General features: G+C 44.2%; 2 long non-coding RNA genes across 3 annotated transcripts in view; one reads left to right on the top strand and one right to left on the bottom strand.

Annotated features, from left to right (window-relative positions):
- The window catches only part of LOC122174255 (uncharacterized), a 61,364-nt gene that overhangs the window by 24,849 nt on the left and 14,620 nt on the right, over nucleotides 1-21,895 (top strand). The window lies entirely within an intron of this gene.
- The window catches only part of LOC135980933 (uncharacterized), a 40,474-nt gene that overhangs the window by 13,052 nt on the left and 5,527 nt on the right, over nucleotides 1-21,895 (bottom strand). The window contains exons 3-4 of the long non-coding RNA XR_010597900.1: nucleotides 5,976-6,113; nucleotides 4,307-4,401 (exon numbers count right to left, since the gene is read on the bottom strand). This is a non-coding gene — a long non-coding RNA (uncharacterized LOC135980933). The remainder of the gene's footprint in view (nucleotides 1-4,306; nucleotides 4,402-5,975; nucleotides 6,114-21,895) is intronic.

A 21,895-nucleotide genomic window follows, 5' to 3' on the forward strand; every position in this document is an offset into this window, starting at 1 on the left:
ATAGCCTGCGTTGTGCAGGAGGTCAGACTAGATGATCATAATGGTCCCTTCCGACCTTAAAGTCTATGATTCTATGATTCTATGATCTTTAAGAAAAGAGATGAATTCAACTATGGAAATTATAGAGGAATCTCTCTGCTAGCAACTTCAGGAAAGATCCTCCCTAGATTTCTTCTGAACTGTCTTCTTCCTTTTGCCAAAGACATTATTCCTGAATCTCAGTGTGGGTTTAGACCATCTAGAGGCACGATTGATATGATCTTTACTGCCTGCCAGCTGCAGGAAACATGTAGAGAACAACTCTGACCATTATATCTGGTGTTCATTGACCTGACAAAAAAGCCTTTGACTCCATCAACAGGGAAGCACTGTGGAAAATCCTTCTGAAGTTTGGATAGCCACCAAAATTTGTCACCATCTTTCATCTCCTTCACGATGACTTGCAAGCAGTGATCCTTTGTAATGGATCTCCTATGGCTCCTTTTAAGGATGATATAGGTGTTAAGCAGGGCTGTGTCATTCTCCTGATGCTCTTTTCCATCCTTGCTGTGATGCTCTATTTGATCATAGACAAGATCCCAGCAGCTGTGCAGCTCATCTATTGAATGGATGGTAAGCTGTTCAACTTGGGTCACTTCTGATCCAGAACAAAAATGCTGCTGACCCATGTCATTGAGCTGCAGTATGTTGATGACGCTGTAATGTGTGCTCACTTGGGAACAGATCTTCATGCGATCATTCACGTCTTTGCTGAAGCATGCCAGAAAGTGGGACTGACACTCAACATCCAGAAGACAAAGGTTCTCTATCAGCACAATTCCAAGCACCAGCAATACAGATCCATGATAACCTTCTGGAGAATGTTGTGCATTTCCCATATCTTGGAAAGCCACCTCTCACAGACAGCTGACATTGACAAAGAAATCCACTATCGCCTCAAATGTGCTAGCTGAGTTTTTGGTCATCTGAGAAAGAGGGTATTTGAAGATTGTGACATCAGAATTAAAATCAAACGTATGGTTTACAAAGCTGTTGTGATCCTCACCCTATCCTATGGGGCTGAAATGTGGACACCAAAAGGAGACATCTTAAGACACTGGAGAAGTATCGCCAGTGCTGTTTGCATAAGATTCTTCTAATTAGATGGGTGCATAGATGCACTAATCTCCCGAGCTGGGAGACTATAGCGGAGCCCCGCTAAGCTGAGGATTGGTCAGAGCTGCTGGAGCTGCCCACTGACCCGGGCACTGAGGAGTCGCTGGGACTACTACTGGCCTTCTACCTTGAGGAAATGGAGGCCCGCCATGGATCCAGGTACTCCCCAAGGGGAGGGGAGGAAGTGGCCCTGGGGCAGCCGACCCCAGTCTGGCTGCAGTGGTGCCAGAGACCCAGTCAGCGTGTTGTGGCTGGAATCCCCGCTGACCCAGTGTGGAACACTCTGCCACTGTGAGGACCCTGGGCTGGGGCCCAGTGGAGTCAGGTGGGCCTGGGCCTCCCTACCACCTGCCACTCGACCCCTGGGGTGGCAGCCTGCTCTCTCTAGGCCAAGAGGCCTGTGTTTGTTGGCCATCTGCCAGAGATAGGATGCCCGAGCCTGTGCTACTCTGCCTGGATTGTAGGCCTGAGCCCCTAACCATTTGCTGCTCTGCCCTGACTGTAGGCCAGACCCTTAAATTGCGTGCTGCCCCACCCTGACTGAGGGCATGGAATCATAGACTTGTGCTGCTCTGCCCAGATCGCAGGCCAGAGCCTCTAACTCAGGGGTGGGCAAACTACGGCCCACAGGCCACATCCAGCCCGCGGGACCATACTGCCCGGCCCCCGAGCTCCTGGCCTGGGACGCTAGCCCCCGGCCCCTCCCTTGCTGTCCCTCTCACCCCCCGCAGCCTCAGCTTGCTCGCTCTGCCACCGGCACAATGCTCCGAGCAGCGGGGCTGTGAGCTCCTGGGACAGCGCAGCTGCAGAGCCCGGCCTGACCCAGTCTCTGTGCTGCGTGGTGGCGGCGGCGGCGGCGGCAGCAGCAGCGTGGCCCGGCTCCAGCCAGGTGGCACGGCTGTAGCGCCGCCAGCCACCGGTACTCCAGGCAGGGCGGTAAGGGGGCAGGGAGCAGGGGGGGTTGGATAGAGGACAGGTGGTGGGGGTGTGGTTGGTGGTCGGGGGAGAAACAGGGGGTTGAATGGGGGCAGAGGTTCTGGGGGGCAGTCAGGAAGGAGGGGAAGTTGGATGGGACGGCAGGGGGCAGTCAGGGGCAGGGTTCCAGGGGCAGTCAGGGGACAGGGAGAAGGGGTGGTTGGATGGGGCAGAGGTCCCAGGGGGGTTGTCAGGAATGAGAGGAGGGGTTGGATGGGGCGGCGGGGGTCTGGGGACAGTCAAGGGACAGGGAGCGGGGTGTGTGTGGATGGGGCAGGGGTCCCAGAGGGGCCGTCAGGGAGCGGGGGGGGGGGGGGGGAGGGGGGGGGGAGGTTGGATGGGGCAGGAGTCCCGGGGGAGGTCAGATAGGAGGTGGGGGCTGGGCCAAGACCCCCTCCCCTAACTGGCCCTCCATACAATTTATGAAACCCGATGCGGCCTTCAGGCCAAAAAGTTTGCCCGCCCCTGCTCTAACTGTTTACTGCTCAGTCCGGACTGCAGGCCAGAACCATAGACTGTTGGGTGCCTCACCCTGCTTGATGGCCTGGGCCCGTAGGCTCATTTGCAGCTGTTCCCTGAGTACAGGCCAGAGTCATAAACTGTTCAATGTCTGTTAATACCCTGGCTATGAGAACTCCCACTGACTTAGTGAGATGGAGTGGCCTCCCACTGACCCAGAGGGGGAGGGCCCACCGCTAACACACTACAGTGCGGAACTTGAATGAACAGAACGGGAACAGTCAGGCGTAAGCCTGAGAATAGGGGGTAGGGAAAGAACTTGAGAGAAGCATAAAGGGTAGGGGCTGCCTGAGAAATTAGGCTACCTGTGGGGGAGCTGATGTCAGAGAAGAAAGCCATGGAGATTGAGGAAAACTGAGAGGAGCTGCAGCGAAAGGGTGAGAGAAAGTGTGTCTTAGAAATGGTCAGTAGAGAGCAAAGAGAAGCTGAAGACTAAGTGGAAGGAGGAAGCCTGAAGATTTACAGACAAGCTGTGCATAGCAGAGGAATCTCCCAGGGAAGGCTGACAAGTAGATAGTAGGAGGTACATGAAGTTGTTTTAGGAATTATCAGTTTTGTGGGAAATATCCTGGATATAAAACTGATCTACAAAGGAGAGCGATCATTTTATAAAGTGCAACACGCTGTATTCTACATATTGCTGAAAGGGTATTCAGGCAGTTGGAAAATGAGAATTGCCACAGTGGATCTGACTAAAAGTCCTTCTAATCTAGCATCTTGTCTCTGACAATGGTCACTAGCAAGTGTTTCACAAGAAGGTGCAAGAAGCCCTGTAATAGACAATGATGGAATAACCTGCTGACGGAGAAAGTTTTATCTTGCTGACTCCCGACAATTAGTGATTGGCTTATGCACTGAAGCATTAAAGTTTATATCCATAATGTCTTTTTATGCCATCTAATAAAATGGTGGCTGTTGCCATTACATGGCTAATGGCCATCTAGATGTAAAAATGTACAAAATATAGATAGGGATCACCCCACTCACTACTGATACGGAGCCATCTCTGAAGGGAAATGCAGCCCACTGCTATTAATAGCCCACAGTGTCAATAGGACACTGCAGTTTAAGACAGGAGGTGACAAATGGCATATCCAGTGGAAAGTGCATGAGGAATGTGGGGACTCTGAATGTAATTATCCCAGCTGGGATTTGACCAGAACACAGGGACTGGTGCCCTTAAGCCCTCAACAAGTGCCACAGAATCTTTTCTGATTCACAGTGGTTAGCATTTTAATTGTACATCTCCTGCAGAAAGACAGAAACCCTATCAGCACAGAGTCCACTAACACCAGCCTGAGACGTTGGTCCAGTACTGACTTAGAAAAAGGGATACTTGTGGAATCAACACCACAACTTCCTGCAGCTCCTAGTTCCTCAGAGGTTTTTCATCCAAGTATACCTCCATCCAGGTGTGTGAGATCTGATAGGATCTCTGCATAAGGTGAATGGCTCCAAGCATATTACTTAAATAAGACATATTCCAGGTCTAAAACCTATCTGAGAAAAATGTTTTTTCTATTTGGCAGTTACTCTTTCATACCAATTGGCATCTGGAATCATTGTCAATACTGTATTTTTTAAATTCTGCATCATAACAAATTATCCCTCCGAGAAGGGGGGAAAGCCATAATTAAAATTGAAAGTGATAACTCACAGTCATATCCTTTCACAGCAACATTGTTCAAAAGAGACTAAAATGTAACTCCAGAAGCAGCAAAACCTCTGTGTCCTATCAAGGGAAAGGAGTATCTGAAAGAGATGTAAACAGAGTAAAAAAATCAGGCAATCTGGCAATGTTTGCAGAAAGGCTACATTACATTTCAAAACTGTGAACAGCGAACAATTTCCAGTCTCTGTTTGCTTAGTGGAAAGTATAAGCATTTGATGTAATAGTCAGTCACAGTTCAGGGCAAGTGCACCTGTATTCCCCCTCTATGATCCAGCAAGGGCACCCACTCTAGGCTTCCGGATCCCCAGCTGTTGCCTCTCTTCGGTGGAGACATGCATCTCTCTCCCTTCTGACTGGAATATTTCCAGGCTGAACAGTTCCCTGACTATACTGCTACTTCCCTGGAAAAAGACAGACTGCCTAAACATTCCTGCTTCACTTCTCTCCTCAGAGACAGTACACAGTGTAACTGCCACAATTAAATTACCACACAGCCCTTTCTAAGCATGCACATTTATCCTTAAGGTGAAAGCATTACAGAAAAAACATATTCAAAAACAAAAAAAGAACCAAAACACATGCTGATAAGCTTACTAGAGATCATCCTTTCATTCCAACGAGGGCTCTGGTCGGTGACTAGTCCTTCAAACTCCACATAGGGGTTTTTCCTGTGATCACAATTTCATCACAGCTTCAGCTCTGAAGCAACACCCTATGTTTTCTGGGGCCTCAGTAGGTCAAAAACCTTCCAACCCTTCCTTAAGGATTGAGTGCTCCACACACACACCATCCCCGGACCAGAGGTTCTGTCCATTTGGTAGATCAGAAAGAAGGCCCTGACTCAGTTTTTAACTCAGGCTATTTAACCAAATATCCTTTCTTTGTCTGTTGGTTCCTGGAGATTCCTGTTTGAACCTGTATATGCAAGCCTCTCTCCAGGTGGTGGTCGCTCTCTGGAAGGGCTACAACCTGAATGAATTTGCCTACGCCCCACCCCCTGCACCGTTGGTTTTAGTTTCTGGAGGGCTGTGGTCCCCCTTCCTCATGGAAATACATATGCTCCCTCATAGTACATAAACATTTGCATTTTTAATACAGTGAACTCCTAAAAAGCTCAGTTCAATAAAGTTTAACTTAATTCAATAATGTTTGTCCAGGGTATTGTCATATCTGCCACACTGTTATGAAAGGAGCTAAATAATTGTGTATGGTTGCTTCGTACAGTAAATAATTTAAAACTTACATACAGCTTTCCATCTTTAAAGTGCCTTATAAACACTAACTCCCCACATTTTACAGATGGGGAAACTGAGGAAGCAACCCTGAATGACTTGCCTAAGGCTTCATGAGGATTCAGTATCTGAACCTAGTTTAGAAAACAAGAGTCCTAGTCTCCAGTTCCTGTGCTCAAACCACTAGACTATATCTCCCTTAAATACAGACCATCATAGCATTCAAGTGAATCAGATGTACAACAGTAATTTTTTGCAGAGTAATTAGAGCTTTACCAAAGAGCACTCACAGAAATTACAAAGTAACAAAAATTAACAGAAAAAATGTAGTCCTTCATTCTAAATGTCTTCAGTGATGGATTAAAGTATTTTCCTTTCACCACTCGAGAGCTTTCTTACACACTATTTCTGACATTCTTTACCTTCTTAACATGAATGTAATGTAGAGAATCTTTCCGTTGCTCTGCTGATGTTTTCGTCATTTAATTGAGGCAGGTTGCACTCCAAAAAGAATGTGCTGATGGCTAGGTCAGTGCACTTTGTATTTTTCCAGATCGTACCTATAATATAATATCAAGATGACTTAACAGCCGTAAAACACACCCAGGCAAAAAATTAGAAAGAATGGCTGCAATAAGAGGGATGGCTCTCATTAATATGCCCCAATTAAGTCTGGTGAGAAAATCTCAAATACATAGGGTGAGGATTAGCAAAGGAATAGAATAAAGGAAACATTTTCTTGTGGTTAGAGGTGACAGAGCTGTACAGGCTGAGGCCAATTCAGCTCACAGCAAATGAGCTTCTCATATCTTGTAATGCAGTAGGTGAAAGGAAGAGTTTTTGCTAGCAGATTAACAAGAGATAGTGGAGGTGAACTGCAGATTCAGCCATCAATGTGTTTCAGCCAGACAGGCAATCTGCAGGACCCTGGGTATAAGCAGGCATGCACCACTAAACTCCATGACATACAATTTTTAATATCCTGTGTGTGACATTTCTTGTGGCAACTGGCAAGTAGTTTAATTCTTCAGGAGGCTTTTTATTAACCCACTGCTAGGTTTCTCTATTTAACAGCATCCCCCGCGCTAGTGGTCATATTGTACGTGTAAAAGACATGTCTATTAAGAAGATTAGGAGTCTACTGATGTCGGGGTAGAGTGGGAGAAGAAATGAATTGATCAATGTGTCTACAGGTGTCAGATTGCTAAAGGAAGCCCTGTGCAGGAAGGCAACAGCAAAGTAGGTTCAACAGAGCTGCAAATTAACAGTGATAAAAAAGGCTTTCTTTGCTGTTAATAGAACCCTATTGGGCAACCGTAAAGAAGTAGATGGTTTTCAGACACTGCCTTCGAGTCCCAGGTTGCTAATGGTGGAACATAGATTGTACTACGGATATTGTAAGCTCTTTGGGGTGGGGCCATCTTTTTGTTCTATATATATACAGCACCTAGCACGAATGGGTCCTGCTCCTTGACTGGGGGACCGAGGTACTACGCAAGAGAAATAACAAACAACATACCTTGTGATCAGTAATTTGTATGTGGAAGAAACAGAACCAAATTCAGAGGGTATGATGAAACACTATTAAACAATGCTCGAGTGTCTCTGTTAAGGATTGTGCCCCCCCCAAAAGCCCTGTTGTCTTACCTTGATCCATCATTCATTGTATCCAGACATCAGATGATTCCATTAATCTACAGTTTTTTAAAGGTTACATACTTCCATAGATTTTAAGGCCAGAAGGCACACTTATGGTCATCCAGTCTGACCTAGTGTTTAACACAGGCCATAGAATTTACCCAGTTAAGCAAAAGAGATTCATAGATTCATAGATTCTAGGACTGGAAGGGACCTCGAGAGGTCATCGAGTCCAGTCCCCTGCCCGCATGGCAGGACCAAATACCATCTAGACCATCCCTGATAGACATTTATCTAACCTACTCTTAAATATCTCCAGAGATGGAGATTCCACAACCTCCCTAGGCAATTTATTCCAGTGTTTAACCACCCTGACAGTTAGGAACTTTTTCCTAATGTCCAACCTAGACCTCCCTTGCTGCAGTTTAAACCCATTGCTTCTGGTTCTATCCTTAGAGGCTAAGGTGAACAAGTTTTCTCCCTCCTCCTTATGACACCCTTTTAAATACCTGAAAACTGCTAGCATGTCCCCTCTCAGTCTTCTCTTTTCCAAACTAAACAAACCCAATTCTTTCAGCCTTCCTTCATAGGTCATGTTCTCAAGACCTTTAATCATTCTTGTTGCTCTTCTCTGGACTCTTTCCAATTTCTTCACATCTTTTTTAAAATGCGGTGCCCAGAACTGGACACAATACTCCAGCTGAGGCCTAACCAGAGCAGAGTAGAACGGAAGAATGACTTCTCGTGTCTTGCTCACAACACACCTGTTAATACATCCCAGAATCATGTTTGCTTTTTTTGCAACAGTATCACACTGTTGACTCATATTTAGCTTGTGGTCCACTATAACCCCTAGATCCCTTTCTGCCGTACTCCTTCCTAGACAGTCTCTTCCCATTCTGTATGTGTGAAACTGATTTTTCCTTCCTAAGTGGAGCACTTTGCATTTGTCTTTGTTAAACTTCATCCTGTTTACCTCAGCCCATTTCTCCAATTTGTCCAGATCATTTTGAATTATGACCCTGTCCTCCAAAGCAGTTGCAATCCCTCCCAGTTTGGTATCATCCGCAAACTTAATAAGCGTACTTTCTATGCCAATATCTAAGTCGTTGATGAAGATATTGAACAGCGCCGGTCCCAAAACAGACCCCTGCGGTACCCCACTCGTTATGCCTTTCCAGCAGGTTTGGGAACCATTAATAACAACTCTCTGAGTACGGTTATCCAGCCAGTTATGCACCCACCTTATAGTAGCCCCATCTAAATTGTATTTGCCTAGTTTATCGATAAGAATATCATGCGAGACTGTATCAAATGCCTTACTAAAGTCTAGGTATACCACATCCACAGCTTCACCCTTATCCACAAGGCTCGTTATCCTATCAAAGAAAGCTATCAGATTGGTTTGACATGATTTGTTCTTCACAAATCCATGCTGGCTGTTCCCTATCACCTTACCACCTTCCAAGTGTTTGCAGATGATTTCCTTAATTACTTGCTCCATTATCTTCCCTGGCACAGAAGTTAAACTAACTGGTCTGTAGTTTCCTGGGTTGTTTTTATTTCCCTTTTTATAGATGGGCACTATATTTGCCCTTCTCCAGTCTTCTGGAATCTCTCCCGTCTCCCATGATTTTCCAAAGATAATAGCTAGAGGCTCAGATACCTCCTCTATTAGCTCCTTGAGTATTCTAGATGGGGGGCGGGGGGAAGGCTCCATTTACAAACAAACAATTGGTTATTTTGGCTCTCAGTATATCTGAAAATATTTAGCTGAAAGATTTAAATTCACAGGAAACTGCCCTGTGGGCAAGTGTATGCCTATGAATCTTTCAGTATCTTGGCCATACTCATTGATATAAAGGCCTTAACTCAGGCATCTTTGTTCCTTTCATAGAAGATTAGGGTTGGAAGAGACCTCAAGAGATCACGTAGTCCAGCCCCCTGCTCAAAGCAGGACCAACACCAACTAAATCATCCCAGCCAGGGCTTTGTCAAGCCAGGCCTTAAAAACCTCTAAGGATGGAGATTCCCTAGGTAACCCATTCCAGTGCTTCACCACCCTCCTAGTGAAATAGTGTTTCCTAATATCAAACCTAGACTTCCCCCACTGCAACTTGAGACCATTGCTCTTTGTTCTGTCATCTGCCACCACTGAGAACAGCCGAGCTCCATCCTCTTTGAACCCCCCCCTTCAGGTAGTTGAAGGCTGCTATCAAATCCCCCCTCACTCTTCTTTTCTGCAGACTAAACAAGCCCATTTCCCTCAGCCTCTCCTTGTAAGTCATGTGCCCCAGCCCCCTAGTCATTTTTGTTGCCTCCGCTGGACTCTTTCCAATTTGTCCACATCCTTTCTGTAGTGGGGGCCCAAAACTGGATGCAGTACTCCAGATGTGGAGTGCTGAATAAGGGGAATAATCACTTCCCTCGATCTGCTGGCAATGCTCCTACTAATGCAGCCCAATATGCCGTTAGCCTTCTTGGCAACAAGGGCACACTGCTGACTCATATCCAGCTTCTCATCCACTGTAATCCCCAGGTCCTTTTCTGCAGAACTGCTGCTTAGCCAGTTGGTCCCCTGCCTGTAGCGGTGCATGGGATTGTTCCATCCTGCACTTGTCCTTGTTGAACCTCATCAGATTTCTTTTGGCCTAATCCTCCAATTTGTCTAGGTCACTCTGGACCCTATCCCTACCCTTCAGCGTATCTACCTCTCCCCCCAGCTTAGTGTCATCCGCAAACTTGCTGAGGGTGCAATCCATCCCATCATCCAGATCATTAATAAATTTAATCATTTCAGCCCACTACCTGCAAACTTGCTTGCAATGGGGTGTGTCAGATGAGTGATCCCTGCTCTCCTGACTGCCCCCAGCGAAGAATGTGACTAGGGCCCACATCCTTAAAGATATTTATGTACCTAATTCCCATTGAGGGTCTGGGCCTAAATGCTTTTTCTCGATCAGGGCCTTAGTTTCCACTGGGAGACCAGTGGACTCAGGAACCAATATATTCAAGAATCACTAGGCCAAAAGGCTTGATGCTTTGCACTAAAACCTAGTTTTCAACCAGAACCAGAAAGAAGCAGCTGAAAAATGTCAATTTGAATTTCTACTTGGTTTGTGTTGGGTGCTAGAGATAAAGAAAGTGAAGTAAAAAAAATGTTGTAATTATTTCAAAATTGGAAAGTTGTCCCCAAAAAGCCCAGTTGTGTGAGTTTCTTGCAGCTGGAACTGCTGCTGGGCTTTCAAACAAAAGTGAAAGACTGTATACCTTTAGTAGCAGAAGAAGAAACCAGGTCACTTCTCAGATGGTGATACTTCTGTACACTGAGCTAAATTAAAAAAGGATGGAATGTTCTTTCCTTTAGAAAGCTGTAAAATATCAAACAACTGGTTGCACACACATATACACAAAAAAAGACAAAAAAACCGCACCTGGGGAAGGGGAAAAGTCATGCAGTGAGTCATTCCAGAAGGCTTACTCTTTGCCCAGCATGCTATTTGAATGCCAACAATAAGGAAAAGTCACCCCAGTTCATTGGGTAGTATAACCTTCTATTTAAAGGGAGAGCTTGGCATCTGAATCTTCTATATGGAGGTATACATTTTAGCATCAGCGCAACGTGGCAAGAAGACCATATATAACACGGTGTTAGTACAGTTGTTGCAGGAGGAGAAGTGGTGACAGATAGCTGGGGGTGGAGGAAAGGGGTCATCACCAGCCATGCGTCGGATGGTGTGAACCTCTCTAGAAACAAGTGAAAGGGTCTTATTGTTAAGATAAGTGGTAGGGTCTCAACATGTCTGAGAACCTTGGTGTGGGAATGAATTTGCATTTAATTCTCCCAATTTCTATATATTAAATAGAAAGATCACATTCAAATAGGCCTAGTATCAGATAAAACCTTTCTTCGTGCTGTGAGCACAGTTAGCATTCTGACAAGTGCCACTGTGACAGCCTCCATCTTGGCCAACAGAACTGGAACTAGCTGGGACCTTCAGAGCTGAGCATGAGCTAACAGTGCTCTCCAACTTGCTCTGTCACTTGGGCTGTAGACTCTGTGGATTGGGCCCAGAAGAGGGCTTGTAATACATGTACACCAGTGAATTACGCCACCATTGCTTGGAATAATAAAAATGGGGGGTCAGATTCCCTGGTGTATTCCAGCTGCTTGTTTCACTCTGGTGATGCAAAGCAGCTGTAACTCTGGGGAAGTGGTCCTGAACCAGCTGTGCCCTTTCAGAAAGATGCTGCTTTTGTCAAGTACATTGTTACTGGCTGGCGAATGAGACTCTTTTAAAGTTGCTAGCTGGTGAAGGCAACGCTGCTTTCGAGATGTTCTGCAGAAACATAAGTACTAGAAACATAATTATTGTTTTTAACTGAAAGCTTTGAGTCTGGAGCAGCCATTAACTTGTCAAAAATATTTGTCAAACAACATTGTGATGGAGGGGAAAAAAAACAAATTACGATGAAGATTGTCAATACATAAAAATGAACACAACAATAAAGTTAGAAAGTAGCCTTTCCTTCAGGTGCTGATGAAATCTACAAGCAAGTCGATTTTCAGTGATCAGAAATCAGTAATTAATTACCCAGGAAAGTCTTAAAACTGAAAGTAAAAAAGTTCTTTAAAGCAGCAATTTTTTAATTTGTTATAATGCTAAACCAATTAACAGCCCTACCTGAAAATCTTGAAAAAAGTTCATCTTTACTCACAGATTACGTGCTGTACATTTGAGGAAAGTATTCTGTATTCTTCAGACAAAATAAAGAGGCTGAATCCCTGCTTTAAGGGAAAAAGAGAATCCTGCCTTACCAGCACCTCCAATTTTCAGATCCAGCAGGCCAGATTCTCTCTTGTGCCAAAACCTGCTTAGCTCAGGAGAAGGGATTAAGCCATCAGGTTATAGCTCACTCACTCTTTGCTCTATGAAGACATAGTCACAGCATAGGTTAGAGCAGGCTAGGGGCTGCTGTGACCCATGCCAGCTGGCAACAGTCCCAAGGGACTGTCCTGTAGATGAGAAATGGGAAAAAAACATTGATATTGTTGTACCTGAGCCCCTAGCACACGCCCTATTTCAGATTCACACGACTTGAGAGCTCCCCACCACTGGATGAATTTTCAACTGGTCAGATACAGCCGCTATCTATCCCCTTTGCATTGGTCTTATGGCACCAAACAAACTTAAACCTGGTGGGTCTGGCTGCAGGAGAACTGCCCATTGCGAGAGACTGTTTTGCTGGTGTGGGTAGCCATAGTGGCTTCTATGCTGCCCCCACCAGTATGGGATGGGCATGCCAGGGCGAAAGGGCTGTGATTCAGATGCTGAAGTGTCTAGCTGAATTACTCTGCTGGAACAATTCTAATCTTAGGGGCCCCTGTGCAACTGGTATAAAATAGTGCAGACTTCATTCTGATTTTCACCGGGGACTGGACTGGCTCATCCAGGATCAGGGAAGTATACGGGTAGCTTATGACTTTTGCCCCTCCCTGATCCTGCATCAAGTGCGGCTCAGGTGGCCCAGAGAATCTGACCCATAGCAGGGGTGCTGGAACAATTTTTACAGTGGGGCTACTAATGACAGAAATCATGTATTTGGTGTTTGTTATTACCACTTCAAGCCAGAGGGTGTGGCAGCACCCCTAGGTCCAGCACCACTGACCCACAGTTTCTAAGGTGCTTTAAGATTCTCCTCAGTGGAAGGGCTTATATAAATAGAAGTCATTCCCCTGGTAGTTTGTTGCAAGAGTGATCTTGATTGTTTGGTAAACTGGACCAGTTCAAACAAAATGCATTTTAACGTGACCAAATGCAAAGCTACTCATCTAAGAACAAGGAACATAGGCCATAACTACAGAATGGGGGACTGTTTCCTGGAAAGCAGTGACTCTGAAAATGATTTAGGGTTCATAGTGGACAAGCAACTCAACATGAGTTCCCAGTGCACTGTTATGGCAAAAAGACCTAATGCAATCCTTGGATGTATAAACAAGAGTAGCAAGTAATAGTAAGGTGGTGATTTTTACCTCTGTTATAAAGCATTGGTGGAATATTGCATACAGTTCTGGTCTCCATATTTTTTTAAAGGATGCTGGGAAATTGGAGAGAGCGAAAAAAGAGCCACAAAATGATTTGAGGGCTGGAGAAAATGTCTTTAAGTCTCTCACTGTAAAAATCAATCTGTTTATCTTATCAAAAAGAAGATTGAGAGGTGACTTCATTACAGTTGTACCTTCATGGGAAAGAAATACCAAGTACGAAAAGGGTCTTGAATCTAGTGGCGAAAAGCATAACAAGAGCCAATGGTTGGAAGCTGAAGCCCGACAAATTTGAATAAGAAATTAAGCACAGTCTTTTAAGAATGAGACTAACCATTGAGTGTGCTCATGCTCTGCACAGTCCTCATCATTATTTATCACTCCATCAATTTTTGTGCCAACCATAAGTCTTACCAGCAGTCATTTTATATTTATTTCCAGATCATTGATGAATATGTTGACTATCATTAAGCCCAGAACTTGGGGAGACCCATCATGACCAGATTGCACAGGTACCCAAGCAGGAAACCCCACGTGCCACCCAAGCTCAGGACCAGTGTTTCACGTGTGGGCGTTCTGGACACTGGTCTAGAGACTGTCCGTACCTGGAATGTAGCATTGGGAAGATTTGGACCGCGCGAGCATGAGCACATTCTTAGCACAGGATTTGGAGAATTGAGACCTGCATTCTATTCCCAGCTCAATGTGACTTGGAGTAAATTGCTTAATCTCTCTGTGCCTGAGTTTCCTCATCCGTAAAATGAGCATCACAGATACGAAATAAGGGTGTTAAGAGGCTTAATTAATGTCTCTAAAGACCAGTGAGATCCTTGAATGGAAGGTGCTATATGTAGGGCCCTACCAAATTCATGGTCCATTTTGGTCAATTTCACAGTCATAGGGTTTCAAAAATCACAAATTTCATGATTTCAGCTATTTAAATCTGAAATTTCATGGTGTTATGATTGTAGGGGTCCTGACCCAAAAAAGAGTTGTGGGGGGTCGCAGTACTGCTACCCTTACTTCTGCGCTGCTGCTGCCTTGAGAGCTGGGCAGCTAGAGAGTGGCGGCTGTTAGCTGGGAGCCCAGCTCTAAAGGCAGAGCCTTCGCAAGCAGCAGCGCAGAAGTAAGGATGGCATGGTGTGGTATTGCCACCCTTACTTCTGCACTGCTGCCTTCAGAGCTGGACCCTTGGTCAGCAGCTGCCACTCTTCGACCACCCAGCAGAAGGACAGCCCCCTAAAATAACCTTGCGACCGTCCTGCAACTCCCGTTTGGGTCAGAACCCCCAATTTGAGAAACACTGGTCTCCCCTGTGAAATCTGTATAGTATAGGGTAAAAGCACACAAAAGACCAGATTTCACGGTGGGAGACCAGGTTTCACAGTCTGTGACACATTTTTCATAGCTGTGAATTTGGTAGGGCCCTCGCTATATGAATGCAAAGTACTAGCATCATTTAAAAATTGTTAGTAAATACTTCATAGGAATATCTGCAGAATTGCAACTGAAGCTTAACTTGTAATATTTTCAGAATGATATCAATTATTGATATATTTGTAGTGAGGTCAGGCAGAGAGATTCCTCCCTCTAAACAAACAATCTGTTCATAGGAACATAGGACTGGAAGGGACTTCCTGGGCCACTGAGTCCTGTCCCCTGCTGTCACATGCAACCTCATCATATAATCCCATTGATCTATTTATCGAGCTCCTTGATTCCAAAGCTTCCCAACCAAAGAATGTATTTTTCCCCTTTCTATATGTTTCTTATCTTCTGGGAACTATAATACAACAGGCTGCGAATGCTGGTTTGCAGCTTTGAGAACTTCATATGGATTCCCCTTCTCTAGGAATGTCCCAAATAAATCACTTGATCTTGGTATTATTTTATTCCCCCAGAGTATAATTTGTATATTACATGACCTGCATAATTTTGAAAGACAAAAGAGGAACAATGGTGTTGGGATCTAACAGAGGAGGAACAGCTTCTGGGGATATGTAGCCGGGTCATTGTGGCAGTTAATTATTTATGTTATATATTCACTAGGTCCCATTGATCTAGGCACATAGCAAGAGCTAGTCCCTGTTCAAAAAAGCTTGTAGTCTCAATGGAGAAGTTAGACAAAGTGTGGGAGGGGAAACAGAGGCACAGAAAAGTGAAAGAAGTTGCATAATGTCACACAGCTGATCAGTTGGAGTAGAACGCTGGATAGCCTGATTCTCAGGTTGCTACTTCATCCATTGCACACACTGCCCTTCATTATAGCTCTTAAACTTTTGTCTCATGCTAAGTTACTTTTGTGGCAATAGGTGCGTTATAAATTATTTAGCTAAAGAAAGAGAGAATCATATTAAAAGAACAATCCCCCCCCTCTAAAAATGAGTCATTGTTTGCATGAAATAATCACTGAAAACTAGGAACTCTAAATTTGATTAATATTGTCTATTATATATTGATGCGGGAATAAGTGCGAATTACCCCTGAATTCTGATTACCTGAGAGGTTCCACTAGTACTTTAATTAAGAGCTACTCCATAATGGAGCTAGGTGTATAATTGAATAATACATGCATCCCCTGCTGATGGAACTCAAGGCAAGGCATTCATTAAGAAGGATTTTTTTTTTTGTTCCTGCACTTATGATGTTGAGAGCTTATTGCACTTATAGTGCATGTTTACATTATTAATAGAGATGTGCCTGATCCGCAGCCCTGGATCCAGACACCTTCATGCTTCAGAGGGTTTTGAAATCAGGATCTGAATTTTGTGGGTTGGGCCAAACTCTGTTCATTAGTTTTTCAGATTTCTTGTTGTCATTCAGTTTAGATAGGGAAGTAGATCACCCCTGAAAAAAGATACGCTTTGGAATAATGCTGGGGCAGGGGGGTGGGAAGGGAGTATTAATATGCTGACTCTTGGTTGCTTACTACATACGCCCACTAGATGGCTGACATTGGTGTGGTCATTGATTACTTATTGCATTATTTTACACACTTCTGTTTTTGAAGCTTTGTTTACTACGTGGTTTACTAATCTTCCTGATCTTCGTTAAGAAAACACTTTGCATCCCTGTATTATTCCATCTGCAGATTCAATAGTTTAAGGCCAGAAGGGGCCATTAAATCATTTAGTCTGGCCTTCTGTACAACACAGCTCATAGTACGTCAGCCAAATACCTTTGATCTCAAAACAATTTACAAACACAGATGATCTAAGCCTCTCAACACCCCTGGAACAAAAACAAAGCCCGGATCTTGCAGACACATATGTGCTTAACTTTATGCAAGCAGTTTCATTGAAGTCAAGGAGACTATTCCTGTGCTTAAAGTTAAGCATGTGAGAAAGGGATTGTAGGATGGGGCCAGATATTGTAGAAATGGGGAAACTGAAGGAAAGAGAAGCTAAGGCCCAGATCCTCAAAGATAACTTCCATTGCCCAAGGCCATACATACCAAATGACTGGCACAGAGCTCTAATGAGTAGGAACACCTTTTTTGCTTTACTTCATATAGGTATTTAACTTTGAAATGCTACATTGGAATCATCATGATACTATTTAGTCACTGGTGACTAACGTCTAGCATATGGTTAGTGAAAATGTAGGGCTATCATTAGCATTGAAGTATGCCTAATCACATCTTGTGTATGTTGCATTAAACTCCTGACTTAATGGGAGCAGAGATAGGCCGTCGTGCCGCACTTTATATCACAGATGGAATTTCAAATTACCAGCCACATGGGCAACTTTCATCTGCATATTCAAGCATGCTAGAGAGAGACAGCATTATATGAGCACAAGAGTTGGCATCAGGAATGTTTTGAGCTCCAATCTGGCCTCTGCCATGGTTTGCCTTTGTGACGCTACAGAGGTCTTCATGTCTCTGCTTTGGCTTTCGATCTCTGAACTGGAGATGAGCCAGTATTAGAATCCAATCTTATCTGCTGCATAGGTGTGTTGTGAGAATTGACACTAATCTATGTTTGTACAGTACAAAACGTGCTTAATAGGGATTACTATAATAGTTACAACATAAAACTGCTCCCCTCCATATCTGGGACTTCAATGGCAAGAACCATTTATTTACCATAAATCCACTGTATTTGGTTCAGTTCAGAATGAAAATGCACATAGACAAAGTGCGCAATCCTGTTAGGTGCTGAGCGCCCTCGGTTCCCACTGCCTAGGCCGGGAGCGGATGGAACTCAGTATCTCTCAGGATTGTGCCTAGATACACATCAGCAACCTTGCTCCTTTAAATCATTTTCATACACTGTATTGCAGGGAAAGCCTTTTCTGTATTTGCCCCTTTCCCTTAACGAGGCACAAATCCTGCTACTCCCTGAAGGCTAAGTCCTTAACTGGCTACATGAAGCTTTAGCTATAGCACTACCATCATGGAATGAAGTATTGTACATTCTGGAAAGTCATACAACCTGTGACCCTACGGAATTTGAATACCTGTCCAAACACAGTGTTTTTGTGTCAAAAACAATGTTCTCTAATTCCCCAAGAATCTAGAGAGAGCTGCTTTCTTAATTTACCTTATATCCATTTATTCCATGTTTCCTCAGCCATATATGCAAATGAAGTAAAACACAACTACCATGAATTTTTATAGAGTAATTATGTCATGTCAGTAGTTTTCACTGACGTATTTATTCTTTGTTCCGTGTGTGTGTGTGTGTGTGTGTGTGTGTGTGTGTGTAATATGCCTATCTTAAATGCTGTGACAGAAAACGCCAGCCAATGCATTTTCGTCAAGTTGACTGGTTCATACGATCTAGTGGCATGTCCTGCAGCCCTTGCCTGAGCAATGAAGATCATGGTCTGCATGCCAAATTCTATAAGCTTTAAAAAGGATCAATAATGTGAAAGAAATTAAAACACAATAGCAACGAGTTGTGTATAAGAGACAATATGCTATAGAGGAATACACAGGTTTGGGGAACCAGAAACGCCTGTATTCTAATTATTCTTTGTATCACAGTAATGCCTAAAACACCCCAGCCAGGATCAAGGCCCCACTGTTCAAACACATAAGAAAGTGTCCCTGCCCCACAGAAAGATCAGGAGGGAGAAAAGTATTATTATCCCCATTTTACTTATGCTGAAGTGAGGCACAGAGAGATTAAGGTATTACCAGAGAAAACTCTCTAGTCTCTGCTTTGTGTTTCTGATCTCCATTCTGAATAAACAAAAATCACCCCACTCTGAGATGGATGCTGCGGACCCAGAGCATGCTCAGTAAGAATTTAGGATTTTGTTTTTTTAAAAAGAAGTGGGGAGCCCGTGCCCTCCCACTGCACAGGACTCTGACCCAGGGCCCTTTGGGCTACCAGTGGTCTGGCAACCATGGGCCACTTCCTCTCGTCTCCCCCACTCCCTGGGTCAGCTCAGTCCAAGGCCTTCCCCTGGTGGGGAAAACCAAACCAAAAGAAGTAAGAGGGAGTTACCAATGCCCAAGGTGCATAGGATACTTCCCTCTCTGGTTGTCTCTGGGGTGGGTCCTCCCTTCCCTCAGGGAGGGCCCCTTTTGGCAGCTATGTCAGAGCCTTTAGGCTTCCCTCTGCTCTGCTTTGCTCTGCTGGAGCTGTGGGCTGCAGGTCTGCTCACCTCCAGCTCTACCACCTAAATGAGCTAATTCCCTGCCTTTTAATTCCTCCAGTAGATGGAGCATTTGCTGCAGGTGTGGCAGGACGGGGCTGGCTGAGCCCAAATCAATTCCTTAACCCCTTGTTGCCCAGTGTGGAGTTTGTACAGCCTATCACCGGAGGCCTAGAGAGAAGATTCTTGGGATCCACCCCAAATGCATCTAACTTATTTACATAAGAACATAAGAACGGCCATATTGGGTCAGACCAAAGGTCCATCAAGCCCAGTATCTTGTCCTCTGACAGTGGCCAATGGCAGGTGACCCAAAGGGAATGAACAGACAGGTTATCATCAAATGATCCATGCCCTGTCACCCAATCCCAGCTTCTGGCAAACAGAGCCTAGGGACAGAGGCTAGGGACATTTACATCAAGTGTGTGTGCGCGTGTGTGTGGGGAGGACCATTCAGTTCCACCCAGCCTACTGCTGCAGGAGTGACAGCCAGTTGCTTCTTTCTTTCAACCTTCATGATCAGTTTACATTTTCCATGTCATCTTTGCAAAGAGGAGGGTGTGAAACAAACTTTTTATATGAAATGACAGGTGAAATGCTCCTTGAAGGAGTCCAGCGGCTGCTTCTATTAACCAGAGACTCACACAGGTCCCTTCCAACCCATTGTATCTAATATTGCCATTGCGTGTGTTCAGAAATCATGAGTCAGAGCTGCCCATGAAGTTGGCTTTGAAATCACATAATTTCAAAGACACCACATTTGGTGGGGTTATTTGCCTTCAGGTTTTCAAGCCTTTCGGAGTTACGATTTCAAGGTTTTTTCCACAACCAGGAAGGCTAGAAGCTTACATTAAAAACAAACAAAGAGACATGCACAAAAACAGATTCTCATGTAATTTCAAGACTCCAGGAATTGGGGCTTTAAGAAAACCACCAAATATCACAGGACTGCCAGTAAAATAGCAAGAGTTTAATTTTAAAATGACCTCTCTTTGGGATCCACCCTTTGGTACTGGGTGCAGAGAGAATGATATCATTCATTGGATCATGGGCCTTTTCATTCTTGCTGGGAGTTGAGTGGCTCCCTGTGTCTGTGGATAGAAAAATAATGACTCCAGCTCCAGGGTATTTTCTGCTCTCTCCTTAACAGCCTGATTGAAGGGGTTTACGTGCAACATACAAATGGGTATCTTTCCATTGGCTTCAATGGACTTTGGATCAGGACCTAAGGTTCAGATCCTCAAAGGTATTTAGGTTTTTAACTTCCATTAAAATCAATGGAAATTAGAAGCTTAAATACCCTTGAGGATCTGGGCCTAAGTCATCGTACACAATAGTCAGTTAAAGGGGGGAGGGATAGCTCAGTGGTTTGAGCATTGGCCTGCTAAACCCAGGGTTGAGAGTTCAATCCTTGAGGGGGCCACTTAGGGATCTAGGGAAAAATCAGTACTTGGTCCTGCTAGTGAAGGCAGGGGGCTGGACTTGATGACCTTTCAAGGTCCCTTCCAGTTCTAGGAGATGGGATATCTCCATTAATTTATTATTTATTAAAGCGTAACTCTTCCCCCTTCATTCTAAACACAGCACTAGTGATGACTGGAAAAGGATGTTTTTTCAGTGAAAAAATGTCTTTTTGAATGTTTCAAAAATATTAACAGAAAATAGGGGTTCATCTCGATCTGGTAAATGGAGGTAAAACCACAACTTGCCCTGTCTACACCAGACATTTACAGTGTCTTAGAAATCACATTTTAAACACACACCCCTTTTCATAGTGTTGAGAGGGCATAAGAGGGCTCTCTTCCTTAAACAAACTCAGGAGTGTGCATGCAATCCCTCCTGGGGGAAAAGTTTTTATAAGCTACCTGAAGAGGTCCTTTTATGGTACTTCTTCCTCTTTGCTACAGAGACATGGATTTTTAAAGACCCACAGGATGAAAGAGAACATATCGATAGTGGAAAACGTTGAGCCACCTTTGGTGTTTGAATTAGCTACCAGCAACTTCCCCCGAGCTGTCTAATGTTGGAAGAACCCCAGGAATGCTGACATTCAACTTGCTTAGAAGTGGAGATACAGATGGCTACTGAGTCTATTTCTGTGAGCATGAAAATCAAGGGCAGGGAGAGGGAGCAAGACTAGCACAGCTTCGCTGTATTTCCTCTCAATGTCATGGATGCCAAGATCTGAATGCTATTAAACAGCGAAATCTAGTGGGAGGTGGAATCGGGACCTCCCCTTTTGATCCACTGAAATACATTAGATTAAAAGAAGATTTTTGGATGAAAAGAGAGGGAAGCGGGTGCATTTCATTGCTAATCAAGGACCAAACCAAACCAAAACCAACCCCCAAACAGGGCATTCTCTGCTAAATAGGGACAGCTGGAATGTACTGTACCATATGTAAAGAATCCAATCAGACTTTCTACTGGGGGAAAAAAAAACAATAAAAAAACAATTTACTTGAGCAACAGCCAAGTTGCAAGAGAACAGATTGAAATACCCCAAAATATAATTTCTGATTGTTTATAGCAATGTCATTTTAATTTCCCTCTCTAGGATACCCAGGGGCTATTGACAGAACCACATCCAATAGCATTTCTCATTGAAAGGTGGGATGGATGCATCTATTTTTGAGTAATATAATTTATTTCTTTTCAGTTTTCATAAATCAGTGCATACCAGACCAAACCTTCAACCTATCACACATTTCTTCGTGAGACAAAGAATGAGGGAAAAGATGAGGATGGCTTGTTCTGAAATGTCTAGATTAAACTTTATTTTTTTTATATTTTATATATGGAGATAGGTATATCTCCTAGAACTGGAAGGGACCCTAAAAGGTCATTGAGTCCAGCCCCCTGCCTTCACTAGCAGGACCAAGTACTGATTTTGCCCCAGATCCCTAAGTGGCCCCCTCAAGGACTGAACTCACAACCATTGGAAGGGATAGCTCAGTGGTTTGACCATTGGCCTGCTAAACCCAGGGTTGTGAGTTTAATACTTGAGGGGGCCACTTGGGGATTTGGGGCAAAATCAGTACTTGGTTCTGC

This window comes from Chrysemys picta, chromosome 1, assembly GCF_011386835.1.
Source record: "Chrysemys picta bellii isolate R12L10 chromosome 1, ASM1138683v2, whole genome shotgun sequence".
NCBI classification, from domain to species: Eukaryota; Metazoa; Chordata; order Testudines; family Emydidae; genus Chrysemys; species Chrysemys picta.